General features: G+C 50.0%; 1 protein-coding gene across 1 annotated transcript in view; it reads left to right on the forward strand.

Annotated features, from left to right (window-relative positions):
- Window positions 1-227: 227 nt before the first annotated feature.
- LOC147734797 (interferon-induced protein with tetratricopeptide repeats 5-like) overlaps window positions 228-21,792 on the forward strand; it is a 52,916-nt gene continuing 31,351 nt past the window's right edge. Inside the window, exon 1 of the mRNA XM_086953071.1 lies at window positions 228-372. The gene's annotated coding sequence lies outside the window, so the exon portion shown is untranslated. The remainder of the gene's footprint in view (window positions 373-21,792) is intronic.

Consider the following 21,792-nt stretch of genomic DNA (forward strand, 5'->3'; position numbering starts at 1 on the left):
AGTCTGCTTGACTTTTTAAATGTAAATTGCTGCTTGGCTTTTTCGCTTCAAGTCATTGTGCTCTTTTAAGGTCCTCTTGCTTCAGAATGAAGCTTAGAGCGAGTTCAGTCTTTAAAGTAAATAAAAAAAACTCTTACCGTGTTCAGGGTCTTTAAATAAACATTACCGAGTCTTTAGATGGGTTGCTTAGCAACCGTTTGTTGATCTGTTTTCTTTCCTCTTTTCAGGATTCAAGAAATGCAGAAGTTATAGGAGCAGAAGCGTTGAAGAGGAAGAGGAACCGGTGGATCCCTTGTGCGGAGACGCCTTTGCTGGGGACTGGGAGCTGAGAAGTGCAGGAAGAATCCAATAGTCGAGCCCGGGCGGAGACAGGTGAGCGCTGAGAATGGGAAGCGAAGCCCTGGGGAAAGGCTGTGGGGTTTAGTCTTTAGAGCAGCTAAGTCTGCACATGTCCAGAGACTGCTCTTGCTTTGTGCTTGGCATGTGTGTTAGCAAGGCGGTTTACACATGCAGAGCAAGAGTTAGAAGACATGTGCCGCCTATCACATGATAGTTTGCAAGCACAATTTGTAAACAAGCATTGGCAAATGTTCACAACATGCTCAATGTCCTTCAATGCTTGTCATTAAACCCATGTATTCCAATAATGCGACTGACAATTCACCAAAACAAGCCACATTTTAAACAGCAGGCAGGGAATCCTTGAAATAGTGCTTAGGTTATTCGCAACATCTGGAATATGCATGGATCCACAAACTTCCACCTATCCCACATTTCTCAAAGTCTCCCGATAAAAATGGTACCACACTTGTGTGAGTAGGCCTAGTGCCTGCGACAGGAAATGGGCCAAAACGCATTGTGGATACACCACACTTTTACCGTGAAAATGTACCCTTTTTTTGCAAAGTGCCTAGCTGTGGATTTTGAACCCTAGCTCAGTCGGCACATAAGGAATCCTAGCAAACCTATACATTTTTTTAAAAACTAGACACCATGGGGAATCCAGAATCGGGTGACTAGTGTGGCACTCACCAGGTTCTATTACTAAGAATCCATTGCAAACCTCAAACGTTGTAAAAAGAAAAACACTTTCCTCACGTTTCTGTGATGGAAATTTCTGGAGTCTGCGTGGATCCACAAACTTTCACCCACCGCATTCCCCAAAGTTTCCAGATATAAATGGTACCTCACTTGTGTGGTTAGGCCCAATTGACCGCCTGGACCCTCCTTCAGTCCGGTTGCTCCCCCACGCTCCTGCTGACCTGCAGCTGCCACGCTGGTATCGTTTTCTCTCCTACTCTCAGTTCTGTATACCTGAGGCTCGCTTCACTGCAGCGCTTTGCTCGAGTAGCGCTGCACTATCCCATTTATTTATTTAATTAATAGCGCGACCTCGCTGAGGCTGTAAGATTAATTAGCGCTACACTAAGGCTGGTTGGTGTGTTTAAGGTTATTTTTCCTGCACACTCTGTGCATTTGCTGCCCCTGTCTGTGTTCGCCTTTGACCCTCCATTTTGTGTTGTTTTCCCCTGGTCCACCCCTCCTCCCGCTACCGCCTCCCAGCTGCTGCCCCTCCCACCCACGATTTGTAGCCTTCCTCGTTCCCGAGCTCACTGTGACCGCCTGGACCCTCCTTCAGTCCGGTTGCTCCCCCACGCTCCTGCTGACCTGCAGCTGCCACGCTGGTATCGTTTTCTCTCCTACTCTCAGTTCTGTATACCTGAGGCTCGCTTCACCGCAGCGCTTTGCTCGAGTAGCGCTGCACTATCGCATTTATTTATTTGATTAATAGCGCGACCTCGCTGAGGCTGTAAGATTAATTAGCGCTACACTAAGGCTGGTTGGTGTGTTTAAGGTTATTTTTCCTGCACACTCTGCACATTTGCTGCCCCTGTCTGTGTTTGCCTTATTATTATTATTATTATTATTATTGCATTTATTTAGCGCACAGCTACCCGGAGGTTTCCCGGCGCTTGCCTTGGGAACCCGTCCTGGCTTTTCCCTGTGAGATAGCCCCTACAGGGCATGCCCAAGGTGAAAGCCAGGCATCCCGCCGCAGGGGGGCCGTTGTGGAGATTAAGCAAGCTTAATGCCCAGAGTTGCAGAGTGAGAACCCATGATTAGAGCAGGCACCGAAGCGAGAATTATCGAGTCCGTGGACATTTGAGCTCAAGACCCTGCTGCGTCGGGAATTGAACCCTGGTCCCGGGTCTGACCTCAGCTTCCGGGTCTGCCTGCTCTACACCGTGAGCCACACTTCGCCTTTGACCCTCCATTTTGTGTTGTTTTCCCCTGGTCCGCCCCTCCTCCCGCCACCGCCTCCCAGCTGCTGCCCCTCCCACGCTCCGCCCCCTCCACCATCCATTTATGACCAATGACCCAACGCGCAGCGTTCGCGCCCCATTCGCGCCGAAGGTGCGCCAAAGGTAAGCCCGTCTACGCCCGTCCGTGCCTGGACCGCGCCCAGCGCCAGACCCCCTGGCCCCCGTCCCTCCCACCCCTCCCGCATTACTTACAATTCCACCTCCCTCCTAGCCCTTAACCCCGGCCGTCTCCCCACCTGCGCCCAAGCCGCCCCCGGACACACCCATGGACCCTTCTCTTGCAACTCCTGCAAGTTCGACGGCACCAAAACCATCTCCGCATCCACCAACACCAAACAGAGACCTGACACCAACCACCTAAAATGCATCCTGCTCAACACCCGATCAGTCCACAGACATGCCATCGACCTTTGGAATCTACTTGACACCATCTCTCCAGACGTCGCCTTCCTAACAGAAACATGGATGAACGCCTCCTCAGCCCCAGACATCTCCATTGCCATCCCAGAAGGATACAAGATCATCCGTAAAGACCGCGTCAAGCACACAGGAGGAGGCATTGCCATCGTCCATAAAAATTCCATCCGCATCTCAACCAGCTCAGACGTCAACCTCTCTAGCGCCGAACACCTTCACTTCCAGATCCACAACGACCCCAATACCACACTCAGAGGCACCCTCCTCTACCGGCCCCCGGGACCCCGTGTACAATTGAATGACGACATCGCTGACTTTATCACCCCACACGCCCTCCCCTCCGAGGACTACATCCTATTGGGAGACCTCAATTTTCACCTGGAAAAGAGCAATGACAACAGCGCCACCACCCTTCTGGACAACCTCGCCAACCTCGGACTCAAACAAATTGTCACTTCCCCCACCCACATTGCTGGTCACACACTCGACCCTATCTTCACTTCCAGCAAACATGTCTCTTTCAGCCATACCACAGCTCTCCATTGGACGGACCACAGCTGCGTTCACTTTATCTACAATAAGACCACAATCCACAAACACCCTCAACCCACCCTGCGTAGATACTGGAACAAACTCACCATCGACCAGATCTCCTCATCGCTCCTTCAAAACCCTCCTGCCCACTCTTCAAACCCCGACCAAGCAGCCATTAACTTCACCCAATGGCTATCCAACAGCGCCGACAGCCTAGCACCGTTGAAAAAACGTCAAATCAAGCTTAGCAGCAAAAACGCCTCCTGGTTCAACGATGATCTTAAGAAATCCAAGAAACTCTGTCGCTCCCTCGAGAAGGCCTGGAAAAAAGACCCAAACACCAGCACCAAAGACGCCTTCAAAAACGCCACCCGCATACACCACCAACTAATCCGGTCCGCCAAGAAAGCCGCTTTCAAACACCGACTAAATAACAACGCCCACAACAGCAAGGAATTATTCAACATCGTCAAAGAATGTACCAACCCATCAGCCAACTCCAACGACATCACCCCCTCCCAAGCCTTATGCGACTCACTAGCTTCCTTCTTCTACAACAAAATCGCAGACATTCACAACAGCTTCGACAACCGACCCGGAGACCTACCGAATCAACCTACTGCAGGACCTTCACCCCCCTTGAACATCCTTAACGAATGGACCCCAATCTCAACTGAGGACACCATCCGCCTGATGAACTCCATCCACTCAGGATCGCCAACTGACCCATGCCCTCACCACATCTTCAACAAAGCAGACTCCATCATAGCTCCACACCTCCGAGACATCATCAACTGCTCCCTCAACTCCGCCACCTTCCGGATAGCTGGAAACACGCTGAACTCAGCGCCCTTCTTAAAAAACCCACAGCTGACCCCACCGAACTAAAAAACTACCGCCCCATCTCGCTTCTTCCTTTCCCGGCCAAAGTCATCGAGAAAGCTGTCAACAACCAGCTCGCCACCTTCCTCGAAAGCAACAAATCCCTCGACCCCTCTCAGTCCGGATTCCGAGCCAAACACAGCACTGAGACCGCACTCATCGCAGCAACAGACGACATCCGAACTCTATTGGACAATGGAGACACAGTCGCTCTCATCCTCCTCGACCTCTCCGCAGCCTTCGACACAGTCTGTCATAACACCCTATTACAGCGCCTCAGAAACATCGGAATCCAAGGAAAAGCACTGGAATGCATCACCTCGTTCCTTACCGGAAGAACTCAGAGAGTCCGGCTCCCTCCATTCAAGTCAGAGGCCTCTGAAGTCATCTGCGGCGTGCCACAAGGATCCTCACTCAGCCCCACCCTCTTTAACGTATACATGAGCCCCCTCGCAGCCATCGCACGCCAACACAACCTCAACATCATCTCCTACGCTGACGACACTCAACTGATCCTCTCACTCACCAAAGACCCTAACACCGCCAAAAACAACTTACACGAAGGAATGAAAGAAGTAGCCGAGTGGATGAAGCACAGCCGCCTGAAACTTAACTCAGACAAAACAGAAGTCCTCATCTTAGGCACCTCCCCCTCCACCTGGGATAACTCTTGGTGGCCAGAGGCCCTTGGAAAAGCACCCATCCCGACGGACCACGCATGGAACCTGGGCGTCATCCTGGACTCCTCACTCTCGATGACCAGACAAGTCAACGCCGTCTCATCATCCTGCTTCAACATTCTCCGCATGCTCAAAAAGACATTTCGCTGGATCCCCACCGAAACTAGAAAAACGGTCACTCACGCACTGGTCACGAGCCGCCTGGACTATGGAAACACCTTATACGCCGGTACCTCCGCAAAACTCCAGAAAAAACTCCAACCCATCCAGAACGCTTCAGCCAGGCTCATTCTAGACATCCCGCGTAAAGAACACATCTCTGGTCACCTGAAAAACCTCCACTGGCTCCCCGTAAATAAGAGGATTACTTTCCGCCTCTTAACCCACGCACACAAAGCACTTTACGAACTTGGACCCGAATGCCTCAACACACGACTGTCCTTCTACACTCCCTCCCGTCAGCTACGATCCTCCAACCAAGCCCTTGCCACTGTACCTCGCATCAACAAAGCCACCATGGGAGGTAGATCCTTCTCCTACCTGGCAGCTAAAACCTGGAACTCTCTTCCCACTCACTTACGTCTTACTCAGAACCACATAACATTCAGAAAACAACTTAAAACTTGGATATTCGACAAGTAACTTCCCCCCCCCTCCTCCTCAAGCGCCTTGAGACCCTCTGGGTATGTAGCGCGCTATATAAATCCTGACTTGACTTGACTTGAATTCACATGACAGGAAGCAGCCCACAATGCAACGTAACTGACCTTTTCTTTTGTCTAGCTATGGATATTGAGCCCTAGCTCGGCCGGCTCCTAAGGAAACCGAGCAAACCAGTAATTTTTGTTTTATCTAAACACCAGGAGCAATCCAGGATGGGGTGACTTAAGTGGCTCTCACCAGGTTCTGTCACCCAGAATCCCTTGCAAACTTCAGATTTTGTAAAATACAACACATTTTTCTCACATTTCTGTGATGCAAAGTACTGGAATCTGTTTAGATCCACAAATGTCCACCTACCCCCAAATTCCCCCGAATCTTCCGATAAAAATGGTACCTCACTTGTGTGGGTAGGCCTAGTGCCTGAGGCAGGAAAAAGGCCAAAACGCAACGAGGAGACACCGCATTTTTACAGTGAAAACTGACTTTTTTTTTTGCAAAGTGCCTAGCTATGGATTTTGAACCCTAGCTCTGGCGGCACCCATGGAAACCTAGCAAACCTATACAGTTTTGAAAACGAGATACCTAGGGATATCCAGGATGGGGTGGCTTGTGTGGCTCTCACCAGATTCTGTTACCCAGAATCCTTTGCAAACCTCAATCTTTCTAAAAACAAAACACATTTCCTCGCATTCCTGTGATGGAAAGTTCTGGAATCTGCGTGGATCCTCAAAGTTCCTCTAACCCACCATGCCCCAAAGTTTCCTGATACAAATTGTACATCACTTGTGTGGGTAGGCCAAGTGCCTACGGCAGGGAGGGGCCCAAAACGTATTGTGGAGACAAATTTACCTACCACAAAACAACCTGATTTTGCAAGGTGGGGCACCTGTTTTGGGGCCTGGGCTTGGCGTCCATCTAGCGAAACATACCAAACTCACACGTTTCTGGAAACTAGACACCCAGGGTAGTCTAGGGAGGTATGTCCTGCATTCATCTCCCAACGTTTTCCTACCAAGAATCCCCTGCAAACCTCAAATTTAGCTGAAACAAATCATATTTTCCACACATTTCTGGGTGGGATCACCGTGCCAGCACACACACAGCATTTACCTAAGTCTCTTGAGTAAAATGATACCTCACTTTGTGGGTGGGCCAAGGGCCTGTCACTGGGAAGGGCCAAAAACATAGGGATTAAAGGTATAGCACAGCAAATGTTAAGCTTTTCAAAAATAAGTTTTTAGCCGATTCTAACTGAACTAAATTCAGATGTTTAATAAATATGGAAGAAAAATAACTTTTAGATAGATAGACTTTTCCTGTCCGAATATCCTGGTGGGTAAATTATATTAGCTCCCTAGCAGTAACCCAATGAGTGATTATCCTAGATGATGTCCATAAAATGCTCCCAGAGCCGAGACAAAGGCTTGGGTGTGGGGAGGTGTTTTTGTTACTCTGGTAGAGAGTCTAGTTAGAGTGGGCCCAGCAACTACTTTTTACTGCAAATGGGCCTGCTCTGTCACAAGCAAATATTAGGTGAGATCTGGAAAGTCCCAGCCTTTGTCCTCCAAGTCAGGCAGATTCCAATCCCAGTTGGGGGAAAGCTGCCCTCTCCCCCACAGGGTTTGGTGAACTGGCTTTGAGTGACCACGGAATAGGGGACTGCTCATTGCCCTGGTCACACTTCTAGGTGGGAACATAGGCTCTTCTTAAGGGGATCCCCATCCAGGAGTTTGAGAGTGAAGGGCACTGTGGGAGTGTTTGCAGTAGGGCAAATAGGAAAACCTGCAAAAGATGGTAGGGCTACTCCTGGGAACTGTCACCCTATTAGTTGGAGAGGGGTCAGGAGTCAATCCCACCCACTAACTAGTGCCAGGCATTAATGTGGCTCTGGGGTACCTACTTCAGAACACTTTCTGAAACTGTGGAAGAACAAAAGAGGACTGGTCCTGCCATCTGTGACCTGAGAGGAGCACTGAAGGACTTGACCTGCTACGGTCATTGCCCAGGAGAAAGAAGTGAACACCAAGGATCACTTGGCTTACCTCCTGTGTAGCTATAGGGCCACAACAAGCTGCCAGATGAACTGGATTGCCCGGAAGATGAGCAACAGAATGGCCTGGCCCAGAAGGACCAGCTAAGGGAGGACCTTAATGAGTTTTTGTAGAAGCATGAGGACAAGGAGCAGGAGCCGGAAGACCAGGACCAGAAGGATTAGGACCAGATCCAAGCCAATAAGACCAGGGGGCCAGTTTAAGCAAGGCAGATGAGGGACTAAGTCCCGGAAATGCTAGGAGGTCCAGAGCCATTAGAACCTGGACCAGAGCAAGAAGTTTAAAAGGATCAGCACCAAGAAGACAAGAAACAGGTCTAGGAGTGCCGAAGGGACCATGACCATAGGACCAGAGCCCTCAGTACCAAGTGGAGCAGAAAGACCAGGACCTGGGGGTAGCAGCAGCACCAAGGGGAGAAAGATTAGGAGGAGCAGAACAGACAGATCCAGGAAGACTAAGGGGACTTAGTCCAGGAGGAGCAGGACCAAAATTACGAGGATCTGAAGAACCCAAACAAATAGATCCAGGACCAAAAGAGCCTAGACTATTGGATGCAGTGCCAAAAGGACGTGTGGATAAGGCACAAGGCCAAGAGGGCAAGAATGATCCAAACCAGGAATACAAAGGCACAGAGGGAAATGTCTAAGAAGGTAAGGACACAAGAGGCCAGCTATATTTAGGGTACCAACAGAACCAGGAACTGATGTACTAGGAGTCAGATGAGGAGTGGGAGAAGGATCAGAAGGACCAAGTCAAACGAAGGTAACGAGGATCAGCAAAGAACTGCCCGCCACAATGTACCAATCAGGCGATCACCCCCATCTGTAGCAGTGTACAACACAGTGTACCCCAGTTCTACACCCCGAGTTTGTTCAAGTTTATATTAAGGCTGGAATATCAACATCCCTACGATATTGTGCTAGCATAGAGAGCACACCTTACATCCCAGCGTACACCGAAGGCTGCCTCGCATGGGTGCTGATACTGCTCCACCGTTCATCCCTTAGACCCATAATCGACTCTGAGGCTATGGGAGAGTTTATAGACCATGATGTTACCTACTCTCATGACAAAATGTATAATGAATGCAAGATTTTTCGTGTCTACCAATACCATTAATACTACGTGAATACAGAAAATAGCAATAAAAATATTTTTCAAAAAAAAAAGAGAAAAGGAAGAGCTAGGACAAGGGGGGCTGAAAGGGTCGGGACTGGCCAGGAAGACCAGTGCCAAGTAGATTAGGCATACAAAGGCAAAATAAGGAGGGCAAGAAACAAAATGATCAAGTCTAGTGCGCACAAAACAAGGAAAGGAACACAGACTGTGATACTTAGAATTGGAAAAACCATAAATAGGTAAACCAGCCTGAGGGTGGGGAAGACTAGGAGAACAGGGCCTGATGAATGAAGAGGAGATGGTCATGCAAACAGACCCAGCTGAACAAGAACTAAGAGGACAATGACATGGAAAATCAGTGGGACCACAACCAAGGGGAAAAGGATGCTCAAGCCACAGAGGACCTGGCATAACAGGACAAAGAGGGAAAGGAGGACAAGGACAAGGAAAGCTAGGATGACAGGAGCCTTAAAGGGGGCGTGGCTTAGGAGCCGATGGGACAGGCTGCGTGAGTACTGAGCTCCGCGCCCGATCCCCCATGTTTCTCCTGTCACCAGCGCCTCCCGATCCCCCAATTAGAGCTACTGGCACGGGGGACAACCTGGAGCGGAGGGGGCACTGAGATTTACTAGTGGAGACGCCGGAAAGGGTCGCGTTGGCCAATGGAGAGAGCGACGGAGCTGAGCGCCCGTGGACCTAAGATGGCACTGACCCTGCGTTTCTTTTTCATCTGAGCCCGGCTGTGGTGACACTGAGAGGGAGTGCACGGCTGTGGCTGGGAACGCGACCGGTGGAAGAGCGCTGGGACCCCCTGCAGGCTAGCACTGTACTAGCGGTGGCGCTGGCGTGAGGAGCAGTGCCTGGCTAGAGGAAAGTGAGCTCCCCGGCCCCGGGGTACACAAGTCCGGCAATCAAGGTTTGCATTGGGCCCTGAGGTGCATCGACGAGCAGTGTCCGGGAGCCTGGCCGCACCTCTCATGCCTATGTTGAGTGATTCTGGAGTGGAGTGCATCAGGTGGAGGCGGGGCATTGAGCGGAGACCTCCAGAGTTGGCTGCGGCTGGGCCCCCCATCACGGCAGAGGGCCCTGCAGAGCCCGCTGGTGTTGCTGCGGAGGCCCGTGAATTGGAGGCGAGCTGAGGAGTGAAGTGGGTGGCGGATGCTGCCTGGAGAGTAGCCCACTGACTGGAACCTGCACATTTGGCCTCCAACGGCGCGGGCCCGGTGCTGGGACGAACTACTGCGCCCCCAGATAGAGCTCACTGGAACACACCCGGGACTCTCTGTCGGCGGGACCTGCCATACCCTCATAGCACACGATTGAGCCGGCTGTGCTGGCGGGGGGGAGACCTTGCTGGATAGAGCGGATTCCGCGACGGTCGCGGGCCCCAGTGTGGGGCCCTACCCATTGCAGGCGAAACTGTGGTCAGGCCGCGCGGTGCAGCTGGTGACGGATCCCTGGAGTGCTGTTGACACGCCCCACGCGCCGTGGGGGCTGAGTGAGAGAGCTGTGGGTGTAGTGGGAGGAAGAACGAGAGCATTATTCGACTGCCCCGTGGAGCGTTGAGTGGGCTGAGGAGCTGCAGCAGGGAGGCACGACAGAGGGAGAGGTGGTAAAGACCCCAGTGGGCAGAGCAGGGACTCACTGGAAGACGCAGAGTCCCTTGGTGATGGGGCGCTGCTCTCATCTGCTCCGCGGAGAGCCTGAGCGTACACCTCAGCCGGTTCACTGAGTGAGTGACTGGTGGTGGGGGTGCTGTGGGGTGGACACCACGGATGTGAACCTGAGTGGATGTCCCATAGCTGAGTGGCATTGCACCCGAGGAGCCGGGCAGGCTGATTGCGAGGCACGGGAAGAGCGGCTCTGCAGGACCGAAGGGAGGGTGTGGGAGCACCGCGGTGAAGGATGGGAGTGTGTCACCTGGAGCGGCCATGGGCAAGCCTCGGGGACGGAAGGATGGTGATCCACCATCGTCCGACGCGGAATCCCTGCCCCAGGAGTACACGGTTGAGCAGGAACTGCCCCCGCACTCTGGAATTCAACTACAGCTAGACAAAATACTGGCGGCCATCACGGACACTCGTGCTGCTCTCCAGCAGGACATTGCACAGGTTGCAACGGGACAAGGCATATTGCGAGCAGACCACTCGAAACTTGTTGACCGCGTTAAACAAAATGAATCTGCAGTTCAGGAGCTCGTCCCGGCACAGAAAGCGCTAACTGCGCCACTGGCGGATGTCCTGGATCGTGTTACGGTACTGGAACGACAAGCTGAAGATGCGGAAGGCAGAAACAGACGCAATAACATCCATGTGGTGGGCCTGCCAGAGAAAATTGAGGGGTTGGACATAGTGGCCTACCTAGAGACTTGGCTCCGGACTGCTCTGGCCCCTGAGGGACTCTCGTATTTTTATACCCTGGAGCGGGCGCACTGAGTCCCGGCCAGACCGGCACTGCAGGGCCGCCCGACGCGACAGGTGGTTGCGCGACTACTGCACTTTCGCGACCGCGACCTGCTTCTACGGAAGGCCCGCAGCGATGGCCCCTTTCAAGTGGACAACAGCAATGACACCCTCTTTCTGGACTACTCGTTTGACATCCAGCGAAGCCGCATGTCCTTTCAAGCTGTAAAGAAGGAACTACGTGCGGAAGGGATATAGTATTCCCTCTTTTTCCCAGCCAAACTACGCATAGTACTGGACGTTAAGACCCACTTTCACAATACGCCGGAAGAGGCCTGGGAGTGGATAGAGTCTTATAGAGCATGGAAGGATGGCCAGGAAGCGGAGGCGCGTGAGCTGGCCTGCGACTCTCGACCTCGGCAGTCGCAACGCCTACGGCGCCGCAAGCGAGGACAGCAAAAACCATCGACCTCGCAGATGGCCATGGAACGCAAGTGGGCCCTGGATGCGGTGTTGCCGATATCCGGTGAACTGCTGAAGACCACATTGTAAGCATCTGAGCATGACAGCAACAAGGGCCAATCGGAGGGGGCACCCTCGGTGTCCGACGATCAGAGACTGCCACTGGCCACCCCTGGGACAGCGGATGGACTGCTGGATGAGTAGATGTTGGACTATTTGAGGTGGTGGGGGTCTGGCTCTTGAATACTGTCCCGCAGTGACTGTCTTGTTTGACTGAGGATAGCAGTGTGGTCTTGGAATGGGGGTGCTGAGTGCTTGACTTGTGAGTGAGAGAGATAGAAGTGGCAGCAGGGACCCGCAGGGGGATCCGGGGGATCCTGGGGGGGCGGGATAGCTCAGGGGATTCGGGGAGCGGTCTTAGATGGTGTGTTTATTTTCGGTACAGACCGCGTCCTAGGCCCTATCTAACCCCCACCGGATGTTCTTGTTTTGTTTGCCTTAACTTTGCATGGGGTGTGCAGTTGGGGTGGTTTAGATGGCATTCCCTATGTTGGTGCCTGTTCTTGGGGGGGTGGGGAGTACAGCGGGTGGGGTGGGACTGTTTGGGGTTCGATTTGGTTGGTATGAGGGAAACTTTCTGCTGCTGCGATTAATTGATGAAACTGAAACTCTCAAGTGTTGTATTCAGGTATATTGATGACACTGTTTGGCGGCAGGGGGTGGAGAGCTGCTTTGAGTGGGTTTTTGTATTGCAATTATAGGTTCGACTCCTGATGTGAAATGTATAACCTGAAATGTTCGGGGACTGCACTCCATGCAACGTAGGTATAGGGTACATTCCTATCTGGTCCATAGGGGAGTGCAAGTGGCCTTCCTGCAGGAGACGCACCTTACCAAACCTGAGGGGCAGGCCTTGCAGTGTAGGTGGCGCGGACAGCTTTACTATACTACTTACTCTGCCTTTGCGCGGGGGCGCTGATCTGGATTAGGGCAGTGGTCCCATTTCAAATGGTAGATCAGATGGTAGACCCTGGGGGCCGTTATGTTGCGGTAAGAGCCTGACTGTACTGCAGAGAGGTGACCTTCTGCAGTGTCTATGCGCTAAAGTCGAGCAGGCGTCCTTTCTGGGGACAGTGTCTTCTGTCCTTGCCGATTACTTCACAGTACCGGCATTGAGGCCTGGGACTTTAACTCTGTTGCTGATGTGGCCATGGATAGATCCCACCCTCCACTGCCCACGGCCCCGATTAAGAACTTGGCGGGGGTTTGTGCCCACTGGCAGGACAATTGGGGACTTATTGACATCTGGCGAGTGCAGCACCCGAAAGACGGGGACTATTTCTATCATTCGACCTTGCATGACCTCCATGTTCGGTTGGACGTCGTTTTCTATAGCTCTGGACAGGCACCCCTGGCGGTTAACAGCGAATATTTGACACAAACCATTTCAGACCATAATCCGCTTTTGGTGAATTTTTGTTGGATGGTGGAGCGCCCCAGAATCCCTCACTGGAGGTTGCGCCCAGAGATGTTGGAGGATCCGGTCTTCAGCGCATAGCTGAGTGAAGGGGTAGAGCACTTTGCAGAAAATGCGGGTAGTGCTACGACGGTGGCCCTAGAGTGGGACGCTTTTAAGGTGGTGGTCCGCAGGATCTGTATCGCCAAATGGGTGGGAGTCAGGAATCTGCTCCTGCAGGAGATCGAGACCGCTGAGCTGTTCCTGCGCGAAACTGATTGCTCTGGGACGCATGACGACATATTGGCTCGGAGTGAGGTGGTGGCGGCGGGGGTAGAGCGGCTCTGGTGTTTTGATTACAAGGCTTTTACGGCTCGCGCACATGCTGAATGGGACAAGGTGGGCAATTTGTTGGCTTGGCTTGCGGACCCTGCATGCCTATCCTGGCACTGGCCTCCCCCTCTGGACGGATGGAGCATGAGCAATATCGTATTAATGAGTTGTTTCGCTCCTTTAATGCGGATCTCTACACCAGTCAGTTGCTGACAGGGGAAGGGGAAGCTCAGTCATTCTTGAAGGGCCTGGACTTACCCGCAATAGAGGAGGAGGAGACAGAGGCTCTTGGGCAGGATATTACTTTAGCTGAGATTCGCTGTGCCACTAAGCACTTAGCTCGCAATAAAACACCTGGGAGCGACGGCTTGCCTATCGAATTCTATTCGGCATATGTTGACCTGCTGGCTCCCAGACTGTTGGTGATGTACCAGGAGGCTCAGAAAACAGGGGTATTGCCAGAGTCTACTAGGGAGGCCATCATTATACCGCTTCTTAAGCCCGGGTAGCCGCCGACTGACCCGGCTGCGTATCGGCCTCTGTCTATGCTTACTACAGACTATAAAATACTGAGCCGCGTGCTTGCTACTAGGCTCCTTCCTCTAATGACGCGGCTGGTGTATGTGGACCAGGCTGGCTTTATCCTGACACGTAATACTGCCAGTAGCGTACGCCGACTGAAAGGAGTCTTGGATGAGGGGTGCAGGGGACAGGAACAGGCTGTAGTGCTCTCAGTTGACATTGCTAAGGCGTTTGATAGCCTGGAATGGCCCTATCTGTTCTCGGTTATGAAGGAGTTGGGGCTTGGAGCCGGATATGTCAGTTGGACTAAAATCCTGTACTCTCTGGCAACGGCTAGAGTTCGCGTGGGAAGGACGGTTTCCTCCTCCTATCCCGTGGGGCGGGGAACTAGACAGGGCTGCCCACTCCTTCCGCTGCTGTTTGCTCTTGCGATAGAGCCGTTGGCGGCGCGGACGAGGCTGGGAGGCGCATACCGAGGCCTGCAACTCAGAGGCTGCGTACACCATATCTCGCTTTTCGCAGACGACCTCCTTATGTTCTTGGAAGACACAGGGGAGGCACTGGATGGGGCGTGCAACCTCCTTGACCGTTTCGGAGATGTCTCGGGCCTGCGGGTCAATTGGACAAAGACCCGTGTTTTCCCAGTGTCTAGCACATGCGACCCGCCGCCGTTACCGCCCGATCTCGCGTGGGAGCCCGGATGCCTCCCTTATCAAGGAACGTAGGTGTATCATACGCAGGAGGACCTGCTCGAGGGTAATATTGAGAGACCAATGACAGGCCTGAGGAGTAGCATTCGGTTCTGGGGGTCCCTTCCATTATCGGTGGTGGGTTGAGTTGCGCTCCTGAAGATGGTGGCGCTTCCTCGTCTTTTATATTTTTTTCGGACCTTACCAACACGCATACCGGTGGCGTTCTTCCGACAACTCCGCTCGGCAATGGGCAGCTTCATTTGGGGTGCGGGCCGGCGTAGAGTAGCGCTGGAAACACTGATGAGACCACGAGATGAGGGAGGCCTTGCCACTCCAGATTTTGAATTGTACTATCTGGCTGCGCAGTTCCAAGTTCTTACTCAGGTGGTGGCGCTGGAGTTTAGAGGGCCAGAGAGGGAGACTACGCCAGAGATATCGAGGCATGTGCTATCATTTGTGATAATGCAGCAGAGGCTGAGGACTGCTGACTTATCAATGGCGGAGAGCACCCTGCGATATTGTTGGAAACTGTTCCACAGTAGAATTGAGGTGCTGCGGCCTTACGCACCAGAGATACCACTGGGCATGTGCACAGCGCTGCCGCATGGTAGTGATTGGTCCGGCCTGGCGGAGTGAGAAGAGCTGGGTCTGCAGATGGTGGGTGACCTGTACGCAGATGGCACGCTGTTGCCACACAGTGCGTTGCGGGAGTCTTTTGGCCTTCCGCGTGGTCACTTCCTGATACACTCGGCCTTGAGTGTAGCCCTACAAAAATATTGGGGTGCTGGCCTTTCTGAGCCCCGGATGAGTGGTGCATGCCACTTTACCACCACAGTCTAATCCCTACACAATTGTCATGATCGGGGTACCAAAAGTAGATGAAAATAGAGAGGAAATGCGGGAGGAACTGAAGAACAAAGTAATGCAATGGCTAACTACACACAGGCCCCTCCCTCCCAATATAACAGGAACCATTCAACATGTTAAAAGAGTAGAGTGGGTGGGCACTCGCTTCAAATCCACAGAGGGTGACTGCATTGTGGTCACCTTTAAATACATAGGAGCGGCGAAATTTATTGCAGACTGGCGGAGCCCCGTGACAAACAGCCTGATCCGTACTATGGGTCTAAGCTATTTTTATCCAGTTCGCTCAGACACCCAAAGGAATAAAACTAAATATAATTACACTCAAGAAGGACCTTTTAGGACTCAGCCAAATTATCAACCCTGGTCGGCCCCTGTCCTACCCCATCAAGGCTTACCAATGGGTCTAGAGCCGTACCCATACGCTCACCCCTGGGTAAGCAAAACGTGTAATTACCAACCTACAGTAACAGCTGATAGACAAGGGTACAGTTTTCATCGAGCTCTTAACCATCCTAATTTACAGTATAATGACTATGGGTTCCCAACGACCAATAGATATGATGTACTCTACAACCACGACCAACTGGAAGAGGTTGATTGACTGCCATCTGACCTGCCTCCTGTCTCACTCCCTGATAGGATAAATAACTTTGTAGAATGTAAGACCAACTTATCAATAACCTCGAACCCCCGGAGGTCATTTCAGCCAACAATCCTAATATGACGAGATCTACTTTTTCAGTCAGCCCCCCAGTAGAACAAATTCCTGCCCCTTCGTTATCTGAAGTATGTAGTTTCTCTATCTCCACAGTCTCTCAATTTTCACCTTCCCACACAAATCACAGGATGAACTTTGTAACAAATGTTAACTCACAATTACATCACTCTTCTAACATAATTCCTGCATCAACTTTAGATCACAACGACTCCAATCCAATCAAAATACTGTCATGGAACATTGCAGGACTGGCCTCCAAAATCAATGACCCGACGTGGGTATCCTTTGTCAATAAGTATACCATCCTGTGTTTTCAGGAAACCTGGCTAGTAGACAGTAATATCTTTATTGAGGGATTTCAAAGCTTCTTTGTCCATGCATCCCCATCGCCCAGTGGCAGGGCAAAGGGGGGCTTAGCAACATTTATTAGTCTGTCTCTTAATTCAGAGATTAATTGCATGAAACTGGATAGCAGGAACATCCAGATCTTGGCCCTCAGAAAGGGGAAGAAAGGAATAACCCTGGTTAACTTCTACAATTCTGTCTCTATTCCGAGCGAATGTAACATCGACACTCTTCAAAATCACTTAAATGATAATCGGACAAAATTGCCCCAGGATAAAATACTCCTTGGTGACTTTAACACGCACATCTGCGGAAACCCTTTCATAACACCTCTGGGCTCCTTGGGCTGTGGACTTAAAACAGGTCCTCACTTTACTCACTGCCACCGCGGAACAAAATTGAATACCTTAACGGACACCATGAACCTGACCATGGCACTATCCCTGAAAGACGACTCTTTTACCTTTAAAAATCCAACCTATAAAGGATCTGAGTCAGGTTCTTACATAGATCACATCTTCCTTTCTGCTGGAGTGGTCCAACAGGTTTTAAACTTTGACATCCTTGAAAGTATTCACAGTGACCACAACCCTCTACATCTTGAGGTACAACGCGGCCCTTTTGTGCTCCGAAAAAACATCAAGGATCCAGGGGTACTTAAACCGGTCAACAACAACCGCCGCCTGAAATGGAACCTGATAAACAGTGATAAATTGTACGAGACTGTTGCCAAACACTGTGAAACTGAACTCAAGCTTTGTGCCTCAAACTCCGCCCCTCCGGAATCTATCTTATTTGCCTTTGCAGTGGTGTCTAAAAGGATTGATCAACTGTTGACCGTACCCGCTAAGGGAACAACTGTCCAATACCCCCGATGGTTTGATCATGCCTGCTCTTCAGCTAATCGAAAACTAAAAGCTGCCCTTAAGAACAAGCCAAGAGACTCTGCACTCATTAAGGCCTTTCGTGCAGAATACAAAAATGCCCTTGCATCTCGCAAAAAGTCTATAAAAACTAAAACTTGGGAGTCTTTACTTGATCCATCAACCTTGGGCAATAGCTCGAAATTCTAGAGTATAATCAATAAACCACTTTTTAATGACCCGAATGCCAAAAGCCTCGGAACAGTCATACCTGAGAATGACTGGATTACCCATTTCGGTTCTATTTTTAAAAGTGACGCTCCACAGACTCTGCAACCACCACATCTCCCTGAAAGTATTCCTGTACAATTTACCACCAAAGAAGTTGAACTAGGGATTCATGGTCTCTCTAGTAATAAAGCTCCGGGCCCAGACGGTCTTCCACCGGACTTATTTAAATCTAACATCACTTTCTGGGCCCCAATCCTCACAGCTGTCATTAACGCTGGGGCCGTAGTGGGGGCTCCTAAGTCCTGGGGAGCATCTACTATCATCCCTGTATATAAAAAGGGTGACAGAACAAAAGCGGCCTGTTATAGACCAATTTCTCTGATAAATTCTGTTGCAAAGGTAGTGGGTGGGGTCCTTTTAAACCGGTTGAATGCATGGGCCAAACATAACAATGTATTGACCCCCGCCCAGTATGGATTCAGACCAGGACATGCTACAACTACTCAGTGTCTGAATTTATATTTAATCAGTGGCAAATACACTCAAGCCAGAGAAGGAACACTATACATGGCCTTTATGGACCTCTCCTCTGCCTTTGATTGTGTCGAGAGGAGTAAACTCTGGGAAGTCCTGCAGAATATGGGTGTTGAAAATAATCTGATCAACTTTTTGGCTGACCTCCATAATGACACTCGGGCAAATGTCCGCTACACAAAAGATCTGAAAGTAACGAGAGACTTTAAAATCAACCGGGGGGTCAGGCAGGGCTGTATTTTAGCACCTTTTCTTTTTAACTTATATATAAATGGACTCAAAGAACACCTTTTAAAAACTGACACGGATTATCCTCGCATTGGGAACCAGGGCGTGCCGGTTCTGCTATACGCGGACGACGCCGTTCTTATATCTAGAACTGCACTCGGACTTCAAAAGCTATTGGATTCCTTTCTTCAATTTATGACCTCACGTGGCCTGAATATCAACAACTCCAAATCATTTGTTATGACGGTAGGCTCAGCTCCAAAAAAACGTTACCCCTTCTCAGTTAACGGGGAAAATATACCATCAACAAAAACTTTCTCTTACCTAGGAGTACTGTTCGATCACAAACTTTCATGGGGCCCTGCCATAATTAAAAAGAAAGGCGAAATACTAAGGACCAACACTGGAATAATGGATTTTGCACGCAAATTGGGTAACACTCCAGTGTCCGCCATAATGAAGCTTTACCAAGCAAAAAGTGTAGCGGTTGCCTGTTACGGAAGTGAATTATGGGGCTTCTTACCAGCAGACGCTCTTGTAACTCTTGAAAACAACTTCCTGAAACAGGTCCTGTGTTTACCAAAAAGCACCGCTAATTTCTCCGTTCACGAGGAACTAGGCACACCGTACCTAGGAGATAAAATTGCTGTAAATCCTCTGCTCTGTTGGTTGAACTGTTGGCGCAATGTCTCAATACCACTGACCCATAATATCCTTGCTGAAGCCCTCACTTGGGAAGGGCAACTCAAGATACCCTGGCTGAAATACATTAGAAACTGTTGTAAAGATCTGGGTAGGCTGGACCTTTACCTAACACCTCAGCATACTACCAAGAAAGATGTTAATTTTGTAAAGGATACTTTCCAATTAAAAAGACATCTTGACAGGGAAGAAATTGAGTTGAAGAAGTCCAGTGTAAGGAGCCATATTCTAACTAAGACTTGTGTGCGCTCTGAACCGTATTTATCTTGGAACATATCTACACATGAGCGCTTTCTGCTGAGCAGATTCCGTTTTGGTATTTATCATCTGTTGTTAGCTGTACCGAGTGGAGCCCATAGAGGTCAAGTGTTGCCACCTTGCGGCTGCGACAACAAGTCTCCGCAAGACTTGGCTCACTTTTTATTCCTGTGTACTTTCTATTCAAGACCACGAAGTATGTTTTTAAAACCCCTGCTTAAAAAGTTGAACTTTGTGCAAATTAAGCCAGCACTTTTATATCTCCAAATGTTGCACGGCGATAGCACTTTCTTTACTTGTAAGTTTTTAAAAACAGCTCTGAAGTTCAGATTAAGCATGGAAGGTTGATCCCAAGCTGAACTATATTATACAAGCAACTATGTTCCAAACAAGTACACTCATATTGGACTATAGTATCTTTTAATCTTTTTGTGAATTGCCCTTTTTATATGTCTGTTGCTAATTTTTTATTAATGAATTGTATACAAATGTATTTTATGTGCTTTTATGACTGCATTTCTGACAGTCGAATAAAGAAATTTTGATTTGAATTTTTTTGAGTGGTGCATGCCAATATGTGGTGATGGCAGCGGGCACATGTAAGGCGATTACCTGTCTATATAAATGAATGTTAGGAGACGGGCTTAACCTGTTACAAAGATTGTGGGAGCATTGGGCGATGGACTTAGGCAAGGCTATCTGGGACACTGCCTGGTCGCAGATACTTAAGAGGGCATGGAAAGGTACCAGAAATGCTAGGTTCCAGTTGATTCAATTCTTTGTGTTACATAGGGCGTATCTCACACCTGTTAAAATGAATCAATACTTCCGAATTGTTACAGCAATGTGTCCCCGTTGTCGTACTGCGGGAGCGGACTTAAACCATATGTTGTGGGACTGTCCTCGACTGGGAACATACTGGAAGGAGGTGACCGGATCGCTCTGTAGGGTGACTGAGCGGCAGCTTGATATGGATAAGGGGGCATGTCTATTATACTGGTACCCACATACTAGTAAGAATAAGATAACTATTAAGTTCATAGACTTAGGCCTCATCATAGCCAAGAGAGAAATAACGTCACACTGGAAGGCAGCGGTTGTTCCTAGCTATGCTAGATGGAAGGCAGCGTTGCATATGTGGGCGGGGAGTGAGAGAACAAACCGAATGCAGCAAGCTCATAGGTCCCATAGCGATATGGCGTTGGAAGCGGCAAGGGCGTGGGAGGCCTTGGTAGCGGACCTCCGGATGCTGGACGTGGAGGTTGATTCGGATTCTGCTTCATCGATGGGAGCGGAACAAGCACGAGAAGCTCCCTCCGGACAGGAGGAGATCGGGGCAGTGGGAGGTCCCTGTAGTATAGGAGGTTATAATATCTAATCGTATAAAGGACGGGAGGACCCGTAAGATCATCACACACGAGAGAAGTACCTTGACTACACTTCTTATATGCACACCATCGCCAGCAGCAGGGGTGGGGGGATGGGTGTTGATAGTTATTGAGGAAGACCAAGAATGGGGCATTGCTTGGAACTGAGAGCCTGGACTCGGGTGCGGCAGTGTGTTGGTTTAAGGGCTTGAAGTTGCAACATTGGACTTAATGGGGACTGTACGTTTTGCTCATTGGTGCATTAGTGTTGAGTCTCCTCTTAACACAGAATGTGGGACGCTTTGTATTTGTATTGGTCCTTCTTGTGTCTTATTTTTGTTTCAAAATAATAAAAAGATTTAACAAAAAAAAAATTGACAGGAGCCTTAAAGATTCAAACCATGTGACTAAGACCAGGACAAAGTGGACATGTTAGTCCAGGATGAAAACGTGCAAAAGAACCAGGGCCAAATGTATCATGACATGTTGGAGGAGGATATAGATAAGTAGTCAGGTCAGGGGTGGTTGGACTAGGGCCATTAGGACCAGGGACTAGAAAGAGCAGGATTAGGTGGACTAAAAGTATCAGAATAAGTAGGACCAGGAGCAGGGCTAGGAGGACCAAAGAGGTGAGAACAATGAAAACAAATAACAGATGTGCCAAGTGGCGAAGGAACTAGATATTGAGGTATTAGGGCCAGGCTTTTGAGAATCAGGGGAACAAGGACAACCAGAGCCACAGGACCAATAGGAACACAATAACCTGGTTCATCCCAAGACCTAATAAAGAGGACCAGGAAGAGTGGATGCAGTACCAGATGGACCACAGGGACCCGGGCAAGTAGAATCAGCATGACCCAACTGGGAATACTAGGAGTGCCACTCTTGGGAAACCAGGATAACAGGGCTACGTGGATAAGGTCCAAGCAGACCAGCAGAATCAGGATCAGGATAAGGATCAGTAGTACGAGGATCAGGAATCCCAGGAATGGATAATATAAGGATGAGTAAGCAGCAGGACCAGGAAGCCAGGATCCAACAAGCCCAGGGTCAGATAGGACTACAATCAAGAGAACCAGATTCAGGAAACCTGTACTAGAGTAACCAGAACTTAGTTGGACGAGGGTCTAAATGAGAATAAG

The sequence above is a fragment of the Lissotriton vulgaris genome, chromosome 1_2, assembly GCF_964263255.1.
Source record: "Lissotriton vulgaris chromosome 1_2, aLisVul1.2, whole genome shotgun sequence".
NCBI lineage: Eukaryota > Metazoa > Chordata > Amphibia > Caudata > Salamandridae > Lissotriton > Lissotriton vulgaris.